We start from the raw sequence: 14,441 nt of genomic DNA, 5'->3' as shown, positions 1-14,441 counted from the left end.
ACAACTATAATACAGGAAAGAGTAAGAAGGGTTCACAGGGAAGGTCCAGGCAACCTCAGCTCATGATGAAACATGGTACCCACCTCCTGAAAGAGAGGTGATAGATTCAGAGTACAGACTGAGATATATCTTTTTGAAGATGGCCAAAGAGGGAATTTATTTTACTTGGCCATAAATATTTATAATGGGGGCTTTACTTTTCTTTCTTTCTTAATTGTAGGGAGAGGTAGAAGAGAAGTTGAATTTTTGTGTATTAACAAAATAAAGTGTAATTTACAAAAGAAGTCAGTGCTTTAAGTTTACCAAGATTATTAAGGTTTTGCAACTAACCCTAAAATAACTGGGGGCTTTGAGTGATTTCCTGCCAGGGGTACAAAAGAAATCATCTTACCAAGATTCTTCTGCCTATAAGGGACTTTAGAGATCTCCTAGAAGTGTCCTTAGCACTAAGGGGACAGAGGAACAGTAAAGAGACTGGCCTTGCAATTAATCTAATTTAATAGGATGAAGATGAAGTGGCCTCACTGAAGTTTCCAAAACAGAACTCTCCGATTGCTGGCCATAGCAATTATCCTAGCACAACACAATTGTGTATAAGAAAAAGAGAAGGAAAAGGAAAATAAAAGCTTTCTTTATAGGAGAAACCTATAAATAAAGTGTCTCCCATGAAATAGAGATCTTGGTTATTTTAGGTGTGATTAACTGATCATACAAGGTGAATGAAAGCAGAAAATGCAAAGGTACCTTGTTCTCCTCTTGATTAAGGCACAGGTATCAGAGAAGCAAGGATCCGATCTTTCATTGTTGCTGGACAATGAGATTCTATATGACAGAGAATGTGAAAAGGAGATGGAACGAGAGATTGTAGGCTAGATCAATGCTAGGACTATAATACAAGCCATGCATCACTAAAGGTGTTCTTATGAACCCCCAGATGTTCTCTCTCCTATTCTTATTTGAATGGGCTACATGGCTTGTAATGAAAGGACCTCAGAGCTTGCACTGAGGACTGTGTTATTAGTCACACAGTTAGGACTGGGGTCTTTAGTAAGTGAAGCAGCCTAGCCTAGTAGAAAGAGCACAGGACTTGGGGTCAGGAGCATTGGGATTAAATCCAGCTCTACTAATCTGTTTTGCTACCACAGGAAGAGATGGCTTAAAACTCTGTGCACTAGACTTTTGGAGATGGGAGGAAAAACAGTGAGTACCATGGGAGGAAAAGAAGGAGCAGATGTAAAAAGTTCCAACAATATTTACCTTATGAGAAGAAGTCATTGAATTGTTCTACATTTCTTTCATATAAGTTAGTTGTATCTCCTTATGTAGGCTGTCATCTCCTTCCTGGAGGCAGGAACTCTATATAATTTTAAGATTAGTTTTAGAACTGGAAGGTGACCTCAGAGGTCATCCAGCTCAACCCTGACATTTTGTAGGTGAGACAACTAGAGAGAAAATGACTAGCCCAGGTCACACAGATAGTGAATAGTAGATGCGGGATTTGAATCCAAGTCCCCCAACTTCAAATTCAGTGCCCTTTCTACTGTATCATCCTGCCAACTTAACATCCCCGATAGAGTTTGGCACAGGACTGGGTACTTAAGATATTTGTTGATTGAAAGTGAAAAGAGAAGAGCTAAGTGATGGGAGTGGCTGCATCAGTATGGCATAAATCAACCTCTTAAGAGATTCTCTGCTCACCTGTGTTATACACAGTGATGTGTATAGAAAGTAGAGCCAAAAGAGCTGTCTGCAAAATGACAGCAATGCAAATCAAGGCAGAGCTAACAGAAAACAAAACTCAAGTCAGGATATAGTTATGCCACACAATGAGTTATAACACCTACATCTGTCATATATACATACACAAATGCATAGAGATCTATAGAGCTAGGTCTGTAGATAGATACAGATAGACCTATACCTAGATATAGATACACAATGATCTATAGACAGATATAGATTCAAATAGATCTATAGATACAGATATAGATACATGTAGATCTATAGGCAGATACAGATCTATATAGATGATATGGTTTTATCTAGAATATAGAGATGGAGATGGATATATATGTGTGTGTGTGTGTGTGTGTGTGTGTGTGTGTGTGTGTGTGTGTGTGTGTGTGGAGAGAGAGAGACACAGAGAGAGAGAGAGAGAGAGCTGTCCCAGATCTATAATTTCATTGACATAGTTACTTTGCAGTGAGGTAACTCTCTCTACCCTGTAGTTGTCTGAAACAGTGAGAGGTTGAATGACTTGCCTTAGCTCACATAACCAGTATGTGTAAGGGTCAGGGCTAGAACCTCATGAATTCTTCCAGAATCTAAGACTAGTTCTTTGTCTACAACTCTATCATGTTGTCTCTCTTCCTATCTCCTAATAACTAATAAAATGCTAAAGTAGAAAGCAATATGTACTAGAAATTGTAGTTTTAGCATTTGGAGGTTTTACTTCATTGTTTTAGGAGTAAGTACTTTGTGGGAGAAGTTTTCTACGTATTTGTTGGGAAGTGTTTCTGTGTAGAAACAAAATTGTATCCATAGTAAAAAACAAAAAGATTAATTTCCCTGCACCTGCCTTCTCTACCTCTCCAAAGAATCTTAGAGAGTAAAGGAAGTTCAAAGGTTACCTATATCTAGGTCAACACATACCTATTGAAAAATTGTCTTTACAACATTCAATTTAATTTAATTAAATCTAATAAGCGTTTATTAAACACCTGCCATTACAAGGTATCCTCTAGTCACTGAGAGTACAGAGACAAAACCAAAAGAGTTATAGCCTATGGGGGATTTATATATTACTTGTATCTCCAACAAGTGATCAACAGTTGAAGACCTCGACTGCAGAAAGAATCCACTACCTCCCCCAAGGAAGCTCATTCTGCATTTAAAGGAATGAAATATGCTCATTAGCCACTGACTATCTTTGACCCCACTAGAAACCATACCTCTTTCCACAAGGAATCCAAGTATAACAATGAAAAAAAGAGTCTGGGAACCTCAGTTCATTTGGACAAAATCCATTGAGTCTGAACCATCAGTGTCATGGGACAGAGCTGGAGATGCCATTGGAGATCACCTAGTACAATACCTACCTTTTACTGATGAGGAAAACAAAGCCCACAAATTAAAGGTGACTTAGTCAAGGTTAATCAGGTAGTAATAATGAAAGCTCACATTTATATTGTTTTTAAGTTTACATAGCATTTTTTACAATAACCCTAGGAGGTAAGTAGCAAGGAAAATGATCAATCCAATTATACTGAATAGGAAATTTAAGCTCTGAGAAGTTACATAACTTGCCTGTGATGACATAGCTACGAATATATTAGTCAGGGTTTAAACATACACCCTCTCCCTTTAAGCCCACTCTAAGTGCTCAATCTACTGAATCACACTGCCTCTTGTAGGAAGTAGCAAGGAACTGAACACTTAGGAATACATACATAGTGTCAAACCCAGAGTTCTTTCCTCTTTACTGTGCTGTCTTCTCTCTTTGGTGTGGTATTCCCAAATAGAAAACCGAGCAATATGGTGAAAAGAAGGCTGAATTTGGAGTCATTGGGCTTGAACTCTAATTCTGCCTCTTCTTATTATCTACGGGGCCTTGAATAAGTCACATTAACCTCTCCAGGGATCAGTTTCTTCATCTGTCAAATTATAGGGTTGTACTAGATTGTCTTTAAGATCCTTTCCTGGTCCTATCATCCTGTTAATCCTCCATGTTTTCCTGTATTTTAAAACACAGTCAGTCAATGATATCCTCTGCATATGCCCTTCTCTGCCCACCCCAGCCCAAGCCTTCATCATGTCTCACCTGGTCTATTGCAATTGTCTCTTAATTGATCTCCCTTTTCAGTCCCCAGTCTCCTCTACCTGCAAACCATCCTACAAAAAATACTTCCTAACACTAACACTTTTATTACCTCACTCTATATGGCTCCCCATTGCCCACAGGATTAATGTCCAAACATAATAACCAGAAATTTAGATTTAAAATGACCAGTTCTCTTAATTCCCATTATTATCCAAAGACAAATCTTTGCTTCAGTTGGGCTGGCCTTATTGTCCTCCAATCATAACATGTATAGTCCTGCTTCTGACACTTTTTAAATGAGATTTCCTCTAGCTCATAAAGTTGGAACATCCTCCCTCCGCCCCTTCAATCCACTATCAACAGCAAAGCATAGTGGCAAACACACCAGATTGGGAGTCAAATGAAGTGGGTTTGAAACCTGGCTCTGTCACTGCCTGTATGAATTTGGAAGAATGACTCTAGTCTCCCTTTGCTTCTCTGTAAGATGAGGATGTGAAGATGATGAGTGAGATGAGCAGAACCAGGAGAACATCGTACACAGTATCACCAACATTGTGGTTGATCAGCTATGATAGACCTGAATCATCCCAGCAACACAATGGTCCAAGATAGTTCCAAAGGACTCATGATGGAAAATGTTCTCCAAATCCAGAAAAAAAAAAGAACTGTTGAATCTGGATGCAGATCAAACCATACTATTTCTATTGTTTTTGTTGTTGTTTTTCTTTTTTTGAGGTTTTTCCCTTTTGCTCTGATTCTTCTTTCAGAGCATGACTAATGCAGAAATATGTTTAATGTGATAGATAACCTATTTCAGATTGTTTGCTTCTTGAGGAGGGGGGAGGGAGGGGAGAGAGGGAGAAAAATTTGAAACTAAAAATCTTATAAAAACAAATTTTGAAAACTATCTCTAAATGTAACTGTAAAATAATAAAATATTTATATGAAAAAACTATTATTAAAATAAAAGTCATGAGAACTCTTTAAAAAAATAAGATGAGGATGTGCATTAGATGAACTTCAGGGTCCCTGCCAATCCTTAGATGCTGTCCGCATCTTTAAGATCCAACTCTTGGTTGGAATCCCCTTCTCCCACACCCCTCACATCCTATAGCACATTTCCTATGACTACTCAAGTGGCCTCTGGCATGTGCTGCCTTGCATCACATTGCTGGTTTGCACTTTTCATGTGTGTCACTCATAGGACCGTGGATTTCAAGCTGGAAGCTCAAACTTACATTGAGTCCACTGAGTCCAACACTTTCATCCCAGAGGATGAAGCAATGATGGGTTAGAGTCAGGAAGACCTAATTTTAAATCAGATACTTACCAGTTTAGCTTCTGTTTGCCTCAGTTTCTTCAACTATAAAATGGGAATAATAATAGTACCTACCTTCCAGGGCTGTTGTGAGGATCAAATGCGCTCATATTGATAAAGTACTTGGCTCATAGTAATTGCTATATAAATGCATATTCTCCTACCCCACCACACTCTGCCTCAGCCTTTGCTTTTCTAGGGTCCCGCAGCTAGTAAGTATCTAAGTCACATAGCTGTAAGTATTTGAGGTGGAATTCTAAATCAGGTCTTCCCATCTCCAAATCCAGAACTCTATTCTGTCTAACACAACACCAGAACTCTATCCTGTCTACCACCTGCATCCCCAGAAGTGAGATTGGGGTTTTATACAACTCCATTGCTTGCCTCTGTCTGGCACTGAATATTGTGGTTAGCAACAAGGACCTGTAATTTCATTAGTAGATGAAACATCCACTGAGAAACTTCCTCTGTCAAAGCAGGTCAGCAAGTGATGTACACAGTCACACAGCCAGTATGTACAGGAGGCAGCACTGGAACCCAGGTCTTCCCACATTTAAGACCCCCTTTCTCTATCCTCTCCACAATTCTGTACAAAGTGGTCATTCAATAAATAATGGACAATAGGCAAATAACTAAAATTCCCATCCAAAGGAAAGTGTGGGAAGCAGAAACCTACAACTCCTTTTCCTAAACCTTTTCTTTTCTTTGTCTGAGAGCCCCTGATGGCTGAGGTGACCGTCTGTGACTCACTGTTCTGTGCAATGAGGCATGCCATGATGACCATGGCTGTGTTACAGACACATTGTGTGCCTGAATTATTTATGCTCCCTTATGAATTCCCATCCTCCACCCACATGTCCCCATGTTGTTGTTGCTGTTGTTTTTCTGTTTACCTTACTCTGGTTTTCATTCTTACTCCAGTGCCTATTTTGAACTTTTGTTGCATCTACATAAAGAGGAAAGGGAAGGTTGCAGGAATACAACAGAAACTCGACCCAAAAACACTGGCAGATGTAGCAGGGAGGCAGGCAAAAGAAATATCAGTGACCATTTGGGAGTATTTAAAAAACAACAGCAACCTTGCACAATGTTAGGCATGCAGAAACATTTTATGTAGGCTCACGAAAGTGAAATCAAACTGGAAAACTTAGTCCAAAAAAATAAGCACGATTTGCATACACCCTTTGGTGAGGATTGGGTTGGAATTCATCTTGTATATTTTAAAGCAAAATGTCTCCTTCAGTAAAGTTCTGGCATAAAGCCCAAGGATATACCTGGAGGAGCAGTGTGGTATAGTAGAAAGAGTCTTAGACCTGGGTTTCATAAAACAGGGTTTGAATTCTGATTCTGACACTCACTAGCTGTGTGATCTTCAGTAAGTCACTTAACTCTTTAAGTCTCACTTTCCTTCTTTAAAGAGTGGTGCAGTACATAATGTTCTGAACTTGGAGTCAGGAAGACCTGAGTTCAAGTCTGAACTCAGACACTTACTAACCATGTGACCCTGGGCAAGTCATCTAACCACTTAACTGTCACAATTTCCTCATCTATAAAATGGGCATAATAAATAGCACCTACCTCATAGAGCTTCTGTGATGATGTTTACAAAGTGTGTTACAAACTTAAAACACTCTATAGACAAGCTGATTATTATCATTTAAATGGGTAAAATATTACTTGTACTAACTCCTCATGGAACTATTAGAATAAAGTTATTGGGGGCAGCACCACACATTTTGGTACTTCAATGACTGACTTGTTCTCTCATTATTTCTGCTGTTATTCCCTATCCTCCTAGAGTTCACAGCCTAGCTAGAATATGAGGACTGAAAAATGGTCTTAGAAGTGACCCGGGCTCACCCTTGTTGGTCAGTCATGTCTGACTCTTTGTGACTCCATTTTGGGTTTTCTCAGCAAAGATAATAAAGTAGTTTGCCATTTCCTTCTCCAGCTCGTTTTACATATGAGGAAACCGAGACCAATAGGGTTAAGTGACTTGCCCAGGGTCACACAGCCGCTAAGTGTCTGAGGCCAGATTTGAACTCAGTTCTTCCTGACTCCAGGTCCATTGCTCTATCTGCTGTGCCACCTAGTTTCAGGCTTACCCTCACCTTGGTAGATATTCCCTCTGGACCATCTCCTAACAAGCTACCTTCCAGTCTCTGTTTATGCACCTCCAGTGAACAGACATATACTTCGTCTTCATCTAACCTATTCCACCCCTGCCATCTCCAGGCTCTGATCATTTTCACTAGTTGATCCCCAGGCCTGGGATACCCTACTTCCTCATTTCTACTTCCTGCCTTCACTGGCTCCATTGAAATCCTAACTAAAATTTCATCTTCTATAAGATGTATTCTAGTTGAACACAGGCAGCTAGATAGTACAGTGGGATAGAACCCTGGGTCTAGACCTGAGTTCAAATCTGATCTCAGACGCTTCCAAATTGTGTGGTGTTGGGCAAGTCGTTTAACCCCTATTGGCCTCAGTTTCCCCAACTATGAAATGAAGATAATAATAGTAGCTACTTCAGAGAATTATTGTCAGGATTAAATGAAATAATATTTGTAAACCTACATTATGCCTGGCACATAGTAGGCATTCAATAGCCTTGTTGCCTTTTTTTTCCCCCAGAGGCAGCTAGGTAGCACAGTGGATAAAGTACCAGCCCTGGATTCAGGAGGACCTGAGTTCAAATCTGGTCTCAGATACTTGACACTTACTAGCTGTGTGACCCTGGGCAAGCCACTTAACCTCATTGCCCCACAAAATAATAATAATAATAACAATAATTATAATAATGCCTCCCCTCTATTGATCATCTTCAATTTATCCTGTACATAGTTGCTTGTTGTTTTCATGCTGCTTCCTCTTTGAACTATGAGCTCTTTGAGAGCAGGGACTGTCTTTTCCCTTTCTTTGTAATCCAAGCACTATGTTCCTAGAACATAGTAGGTGCTTAATAAATGCTTGTTTACTTCCTTCCCCCTTAATAATACTGCCTTGCCTCTATTGATTAACTCCAAATTATCCTTTGGTTGCCTCCAATTTCTCCTGTGTATATCTTCTTTCATCTTCATAGTTATTTTCACGGTGTCTCTCCCATTAAAATGTGAGCTCCTAAAGGGCAGGAAATGTCTTTTGTCTTTCTTTGAGTCCCCAGAATTTAGTACAGTACCTGGTACATATAGGTGCTTAATAAATGCTTATTGACTGACTAACTGATTTCTAGACTCTAATTGTTAAGAAGCTGTTCCTTACATCAAGCTAAGATCACTGCACCTTCCACTTATTAATTCTAGCTCTGCCCTCTGGGGAGAAGTAGAATAAATTGAATCCTTCTTTCCCATAAGAGACCTTCAAATACTTGATTACAGGTATGATGTTCCTACTAAATCTTCTCTTCTCCAAGCTAAACATACATAGTTCTCCAGCTTCTCTCTAACTGATGTAATATTCTTGTCTCTTTTTTTAACCATCCTGATCACCTTGCTCTAGAAGTGCTTTAATTTGTCAACAACGTGCCTAAAATGTATTCTTCACACACTCCAAATGTGGACAAACCAGGGAAGAGTAAAATGGAACCATTAATTTCCTCATTCTGAATTCTTCATTTCTATTCAGGCAGCCTAAAACTTCACTAGGTTTTTTGGCTGCCATATCAGTTCACTTGATCATGTATAGCTTGTGGTTCACTAAAAACTGTAGGTCTTTTCCATGAAAACTATCATCCAGCTATTTCCCTCCACCTTGTATTCTTGGAGTCAATTTTCTTTTCAAACTGAAGTAAAACATTATATTTATCTTACTTTTTTCTTTTCTTTTTTTTTTGGTGAGGCAATTGGGGTTAAGTGACTTGCCCAGGGTCACACAGCTAGCAAGTGTCAAGTGTCTGAGATAGGATTTGAACTCAGGTCCTCCTAACTCCAGAGCCAGTGCTCGATCCACTGTGCCACCTAGCTGCCCCACTATTTTTCTTCTTAAAGATTTGGTCTATTGTTTCAGCCTATTGAAATTTTTCTAGATCTCAGCCTTTCAAATATTCTTACATCCTTCTGAGCTTCAAGTTATCTAAACATTTTATAAGTAAACTGTCTGTCTTGATCCCAACCATTGATTAAAATATTGAATGGGATAGGACCATGGACAGATCCTTGAACCACTCTACTAGGAATTTCCCTTTATGTTAATATTATCACATTAATCACCACTTTAGGAATATAGTCATTCAACCAGTTCTGAATCCCTTCTGATTCAATAGTCTTAACCTTTTTTTGTCATAGACCTCTTAGGTGGCCTGGTGAAGTCAATGGGTCCCTTCTCAGAATGATATTTTTAAATGCATAAAATAATATATATGAAATCAAACAGGAAACTAACTGATGAAATGCAGCTGTCAAAATATTTTGCCAAGCACATTTATGGACCCCTGGTTAAGAACTTCTGCTCCAAGTATACTATTATCTTTTCCAAAAGGATTCTTTCATCAAACATTTTGTTGAAATCTAAGATTCTACATCTGTAGCATTCTCCTGTTCTACCAGTCTGATAAATCTGTCAAAAGGGGGAATAAACTTAATCTATTATGACTTAGTCTTTATGAATCCATGCTAATTCTTTGTCATCCTAGTCCCTTTCTAAATGTTTACAGCTATCCCTTTAATAATACAGTCTAGGAATTTGCCCAGAATTGAAATCAATCTCACTGATCTATGTTTGAGATAAAAATATTACACATTACATAGCTTTCTATCTACCAGTGTTTAGCATTGCCCTAGATACATAAAAGATGCTGAATAAAATTTTACTAACTAGTTCAACTCAATTCTACCAACATTTATTGGGCACCAACTACATGTAAAGTAATGGGTTAGGTCCTGAGAATACAAGAAAAAAATGAAAATGTGTCTTCTCTCAAGGAGCTTATGTCTTCCTGGCATGATGTGATATATCTACCCAAAAAATATAGTAAAAGAAAAAATGAAGAGCAAGAGGACATGGACAATTAGATTGGGGAAGACTTAACAGAGTGCATAAGACTTCATCTGAGTCTTGAAGCACAACAAACACATGAAGAAGAAAGGACAAGGATGAAGTACATTCCGGGGAGAAAAGACACCTTGTTCTACTACATGAAGACAGAATATAGAGTATGTCAAGCCTGAGGACAGTTAGTTGTCCAGTTTTCATGGAATGTAGCATTCATGAAGGGGAACAGAATGAAATAAGGATGGAAACATAGGTGGGAGCCTGTCAACCTACATTTAAAAAAAAAGTCATAGAAAGTACTGTACCCTGTGTTCTCTCCATCATTCCGATTCCTTCAGTCTTTATTCTTCTCCAGGCTACACTCTTAGTTTAACTCCATAGGACTTTGTCTACCATGCCATAGAAAGCTCTTCACTTTGGAAATTCAACTACCCTTTAAAGCAACTCATGATAGAAAAACAAAAGAACACAGTAAGCACTTAATAAATGTGTATTGACATTGTTGATCAGTACCTCTCACTGTATTCAACTACTCTTTAAAGCAACTCATGATAGAAAAAAAAAAAAAAGAAAGAGAAATTACCAGTCCTTAGAGGAAATGTGCTATAGCAAAGAAAAAAAAAGGCACTAGACTTCAGGCCAGAGATCTATGCTGTGGTACAAGCTAGGCTATGTAATCTAGCACAAGTCATTTCACCTCTCAGACTACACATTCCTTAATTTAGCACTTTAAATGACGTTTTATCAATGTCTGTGTTCCCTCCATAAACACAGGTCACAGTCCTAACAGGACTAGATAGATGGTTATATGAATGGACGTGCTTATCCCCTCCCCCCCCCCCCCCCCGACAAGTTATCCATTGAAAAGCCTCTCCCTATGTATTTAGACTGCTCTACAGTCAACATGCACATACCCTTCAGGCTCATATCAAAAACCTAGGAGGACCCATCAGAGCTTGTGCTCTGCTGCATAATAACAATATTTTTTGTTGCAATGTATGCACATTTTGAGAACCCAGGGTCATTTCCATACCAGAAAGCAAGGGACCTTAAAAGAGAATTTCAGGAGAAGGTCAGAGAGGACTGGTATCTTATTAGCAAAAATTTCTTGATCTATTTCAAGAGGAGCAGAGAATTACATTATTACAAAGTCCCTATTCAAGTTCAATATTTTTGACTTAAAGCAACTTATAAACAATTTAGAGTCCAAACAATATACCTTAAAATGTTTTTCTCTAAGTATATGCAGTACTACAATAAAGAGTCATTCCCAATACATTAAGACTTAATTGCAAATTGAATTGGAGCAATCTTCCCCATAACCATCTACTAACTCTGCTTGGATTGGTAATGGAGCTGAAAGAAAGGTTTCTATGCACTTAAGACCTTAAATTATCAAGATTACTAAGCATTATTCACACTTTGAAATGAAAGTAGCTTGTTTCCCTTGCATTCAAATGACATTGATTTCCACTAGTTTCCTTTCCCTTACATGCAGTACTTTTAGAAGAGCCCCTGTGGCCTAAGAGCTGAACAACTGAAAACCAGCAGGAGCTAAATAAACAGGACCACGTAGAGCCTCAGCCATGGACTCAGAGTCCCCTAATTGGTGACCTAATTGATAATTAGGCCTAAATGAGAATTTCTATGGTAGTTATAGGAGGGATAATGATTTTTTCCTTCAGACCCAAGGAGTGATGTTAATTGTTAGTGTAGGTGTATGGTATGGAAACTATTTGTCTGTGAAGGAAGTGTTTGGCTCTGAGTAAAGGCTTTCTAATAAATCGAGGGGTGAAGACTAGAACTTTCAGGTTCCTGGGCTGAAACACACACGTCGGCAAGCTATCAAGAACAGTACCTGTAAATTGGCACATTTAGCTCAAGTCTTCATGGCGTTCATTGTGTCTCAGAGATAATAATCATCCCATGCTGTGGGAAAAGAGGCATTAACAGTAATAGTTCAGTGCACAAAGCATTCTTTGGTTTTTTAAAAAAAAATAATAATAGTGAAATGAGAAAAAAAGAAAGAAAACTGTTTAAGCTTATAAACGAAAAAGAGCCAGTTGGCTCCATTGTTGTTGAAATGTTTTATATAGCAACAGCAAGGAGAAAAATTGTACTGAAAAGTTGATCAAGGGCCAAAAATATTAATATACTGGAACATAGTGAACTTTTTGCAAGCTGTAAATATTTTCCTGGTTCCCCACATAGAATCATAAAGTATAGCAGTCCTTTTCTCTTTCAAATCCTTCCAGTTTGAAGTCTATTCTAAATAATAAATTTTAGACACATACACACACATACCACACCATACCACACCACACCACACTACAACACACACGCGCACGCACACACGCGCACACACACACACACACAGAGACTGATATCAATCAGTGAAGTTATTTTATTTTGTCAAGGGGCCAAAATTTTCTTGTTCTGAATACCAGCAAGAATATGGTTTGGGCAACAGCTATCAAGAAGTTATGGAAAGGAAATCAACAAGAAAGAAGACATGATCATCCATGACAGAGGGTGTTTGTTTGCTAGATAAAAAGCTCATGGTTACAGACATTGGATTAGCTAAATCCAACATAATTCCAAAATACCTGCTGAGGATAAGAAATTTCATAATCCAGACACCAAAGATAGCTTGGGGAACTGACTGCTGAGGCTCCACTTCCCAGGAAAAGGGAGACCAAGATATATTAAAAAAGAAAATGCTTGGGATCCAGTTTCTCTTCCTACTTTGGGATATGGAATAAATTTAGTCTTTCTTTTATGGTATCTTGCAATCAATCAACAAGTACTTATTGGATACCTATTATGTGCTAAGCAACGTTCTTCATTTCTACCTGCTCCAACATTTAATACAATTTGTCACTTCACATGAGTACTTAGATACTTTTTCCTCAAATGAATATATGAGAAAGTACCAGTATGTACCTAAAATATGCCAATCATTGTGCTATGCAAAAGTAAGATGACAGTTCCTGGCCTAAAGGAAGTTGCATTCTAAGAAGGGGAGACAAAAAAGGGGAAAGAATTTCTTGGGGCAGCTAGGTGGCGCAGTGGATAGAGCACCAGCCCTGGAGTCGGGAATACCTGAGTTCAAATCTGGCCTCAGACACTTAACACTTACTAGCTGTGTGACCCTGGGCAAGTCACTTAACCCCAATTGCCTCACTAAAAAAAAAAAAAAAAAAAGAATTTCTTTGGTCTGTAGAATCACAGAAATTATTAATAGAGCCATAGGGCAATCAGTTGCTATGCCCTTTCTAATGGCAATGGTAGATGTGTTTACTTTCCCAGAATAAGAGGCATAAAGGGAGTAAGGAGCATTGGCATGTAGAAGGATACATAGCAAGATGCTAGGGCAGCCCCTGCTTTTCTGGTGGATGACTGCATGGTATGTAAAGCTGGCTAAATATAGGGGATTAGATGAGTCTGTACTAACTCATTTATCAATCTGAATATACAGTCCAACAAGGATGGAGTTCTAAAGCTGAGTAGATCAATGGGACAAAGAGATGTACTCTCTGGAGGACAGATCTAGAGTTTGGCTGTTACAGGTAAAGTGATAAGGTAGGTGGCAAGTTCAATTGGCTCTTTTTCCCTGGTAGAACAAAGGAAGGATACAGGCAATTATTAAATACTTAACTATGTGCCAGGAAACTAAGACAAACAGGGGTTATGTGATTTGCTCAGTTACATATCTGAGAACAGATTTGAACACAGGTTTTCCTGACTCCAGGTACAATTCTCTGTCCACTGTGCTACCTACTGTTGAATGCAAATGTGAATGAAAATCCAATGCCATGTCAAAAGCAACCTTTAACCCACTTCATGAACTGGATCACATATATAGTGCTGGAAGGCACCTTAGAAGACAGCTAGTCCAATACCTTCATTTTACACATAGTCTATATCCCAGCATTCCTTCTGGCTTCTGAAGTCACATAGGATCTGATGGTGGGAAGGGGGCTTTCATGCCAAAGGGCCAGTTTCTGTCTGGCTCCTCCTCCTCACCCCTAGTAAAAAATCCAATGAAATCAGATTTTAAAAGCCAGGTATAACTCATGACTAGGGTGTCTCAAATGTGAATATCAAGATCTCTAAATCTTGCAAGGTATCCAACAAAAATATGGTTATTAGGTGTGGGGAAGCCTTTATTTTAACTCATATATATAGGACTCTAAGCATTCACAAGAGCCCATGATCAAATACAAAATAGTGCATCAGTCTTTCCCACTTCCCTCCTACCAAGGGTACTGAACTTGAGTTTGCTGTTGGGCCAATATTCTGACATTCCAGTGA

Source organism: Dromiciops gliroides, chromosome 2, assembly GCF_019393635.1.
Source record: "Dromiciops gliroides isolate mDroGli1 chromosome 2, mDroGli1.pri, whole genome shotgun sequence".
In the NCBI taxonomy this organism is placed as follows: domain Eukaryota; kingdom Metazoa; phylum Chordata; class Mammalia; order Microbiotheria; family Microbiotheriidae; genus Dromiciops; species Dromiciops gliroides.
The sequence above is the reverse complement of the archived record's forward strand: the minus strand, read 5'-3'. Positions refer to the sequence as shown.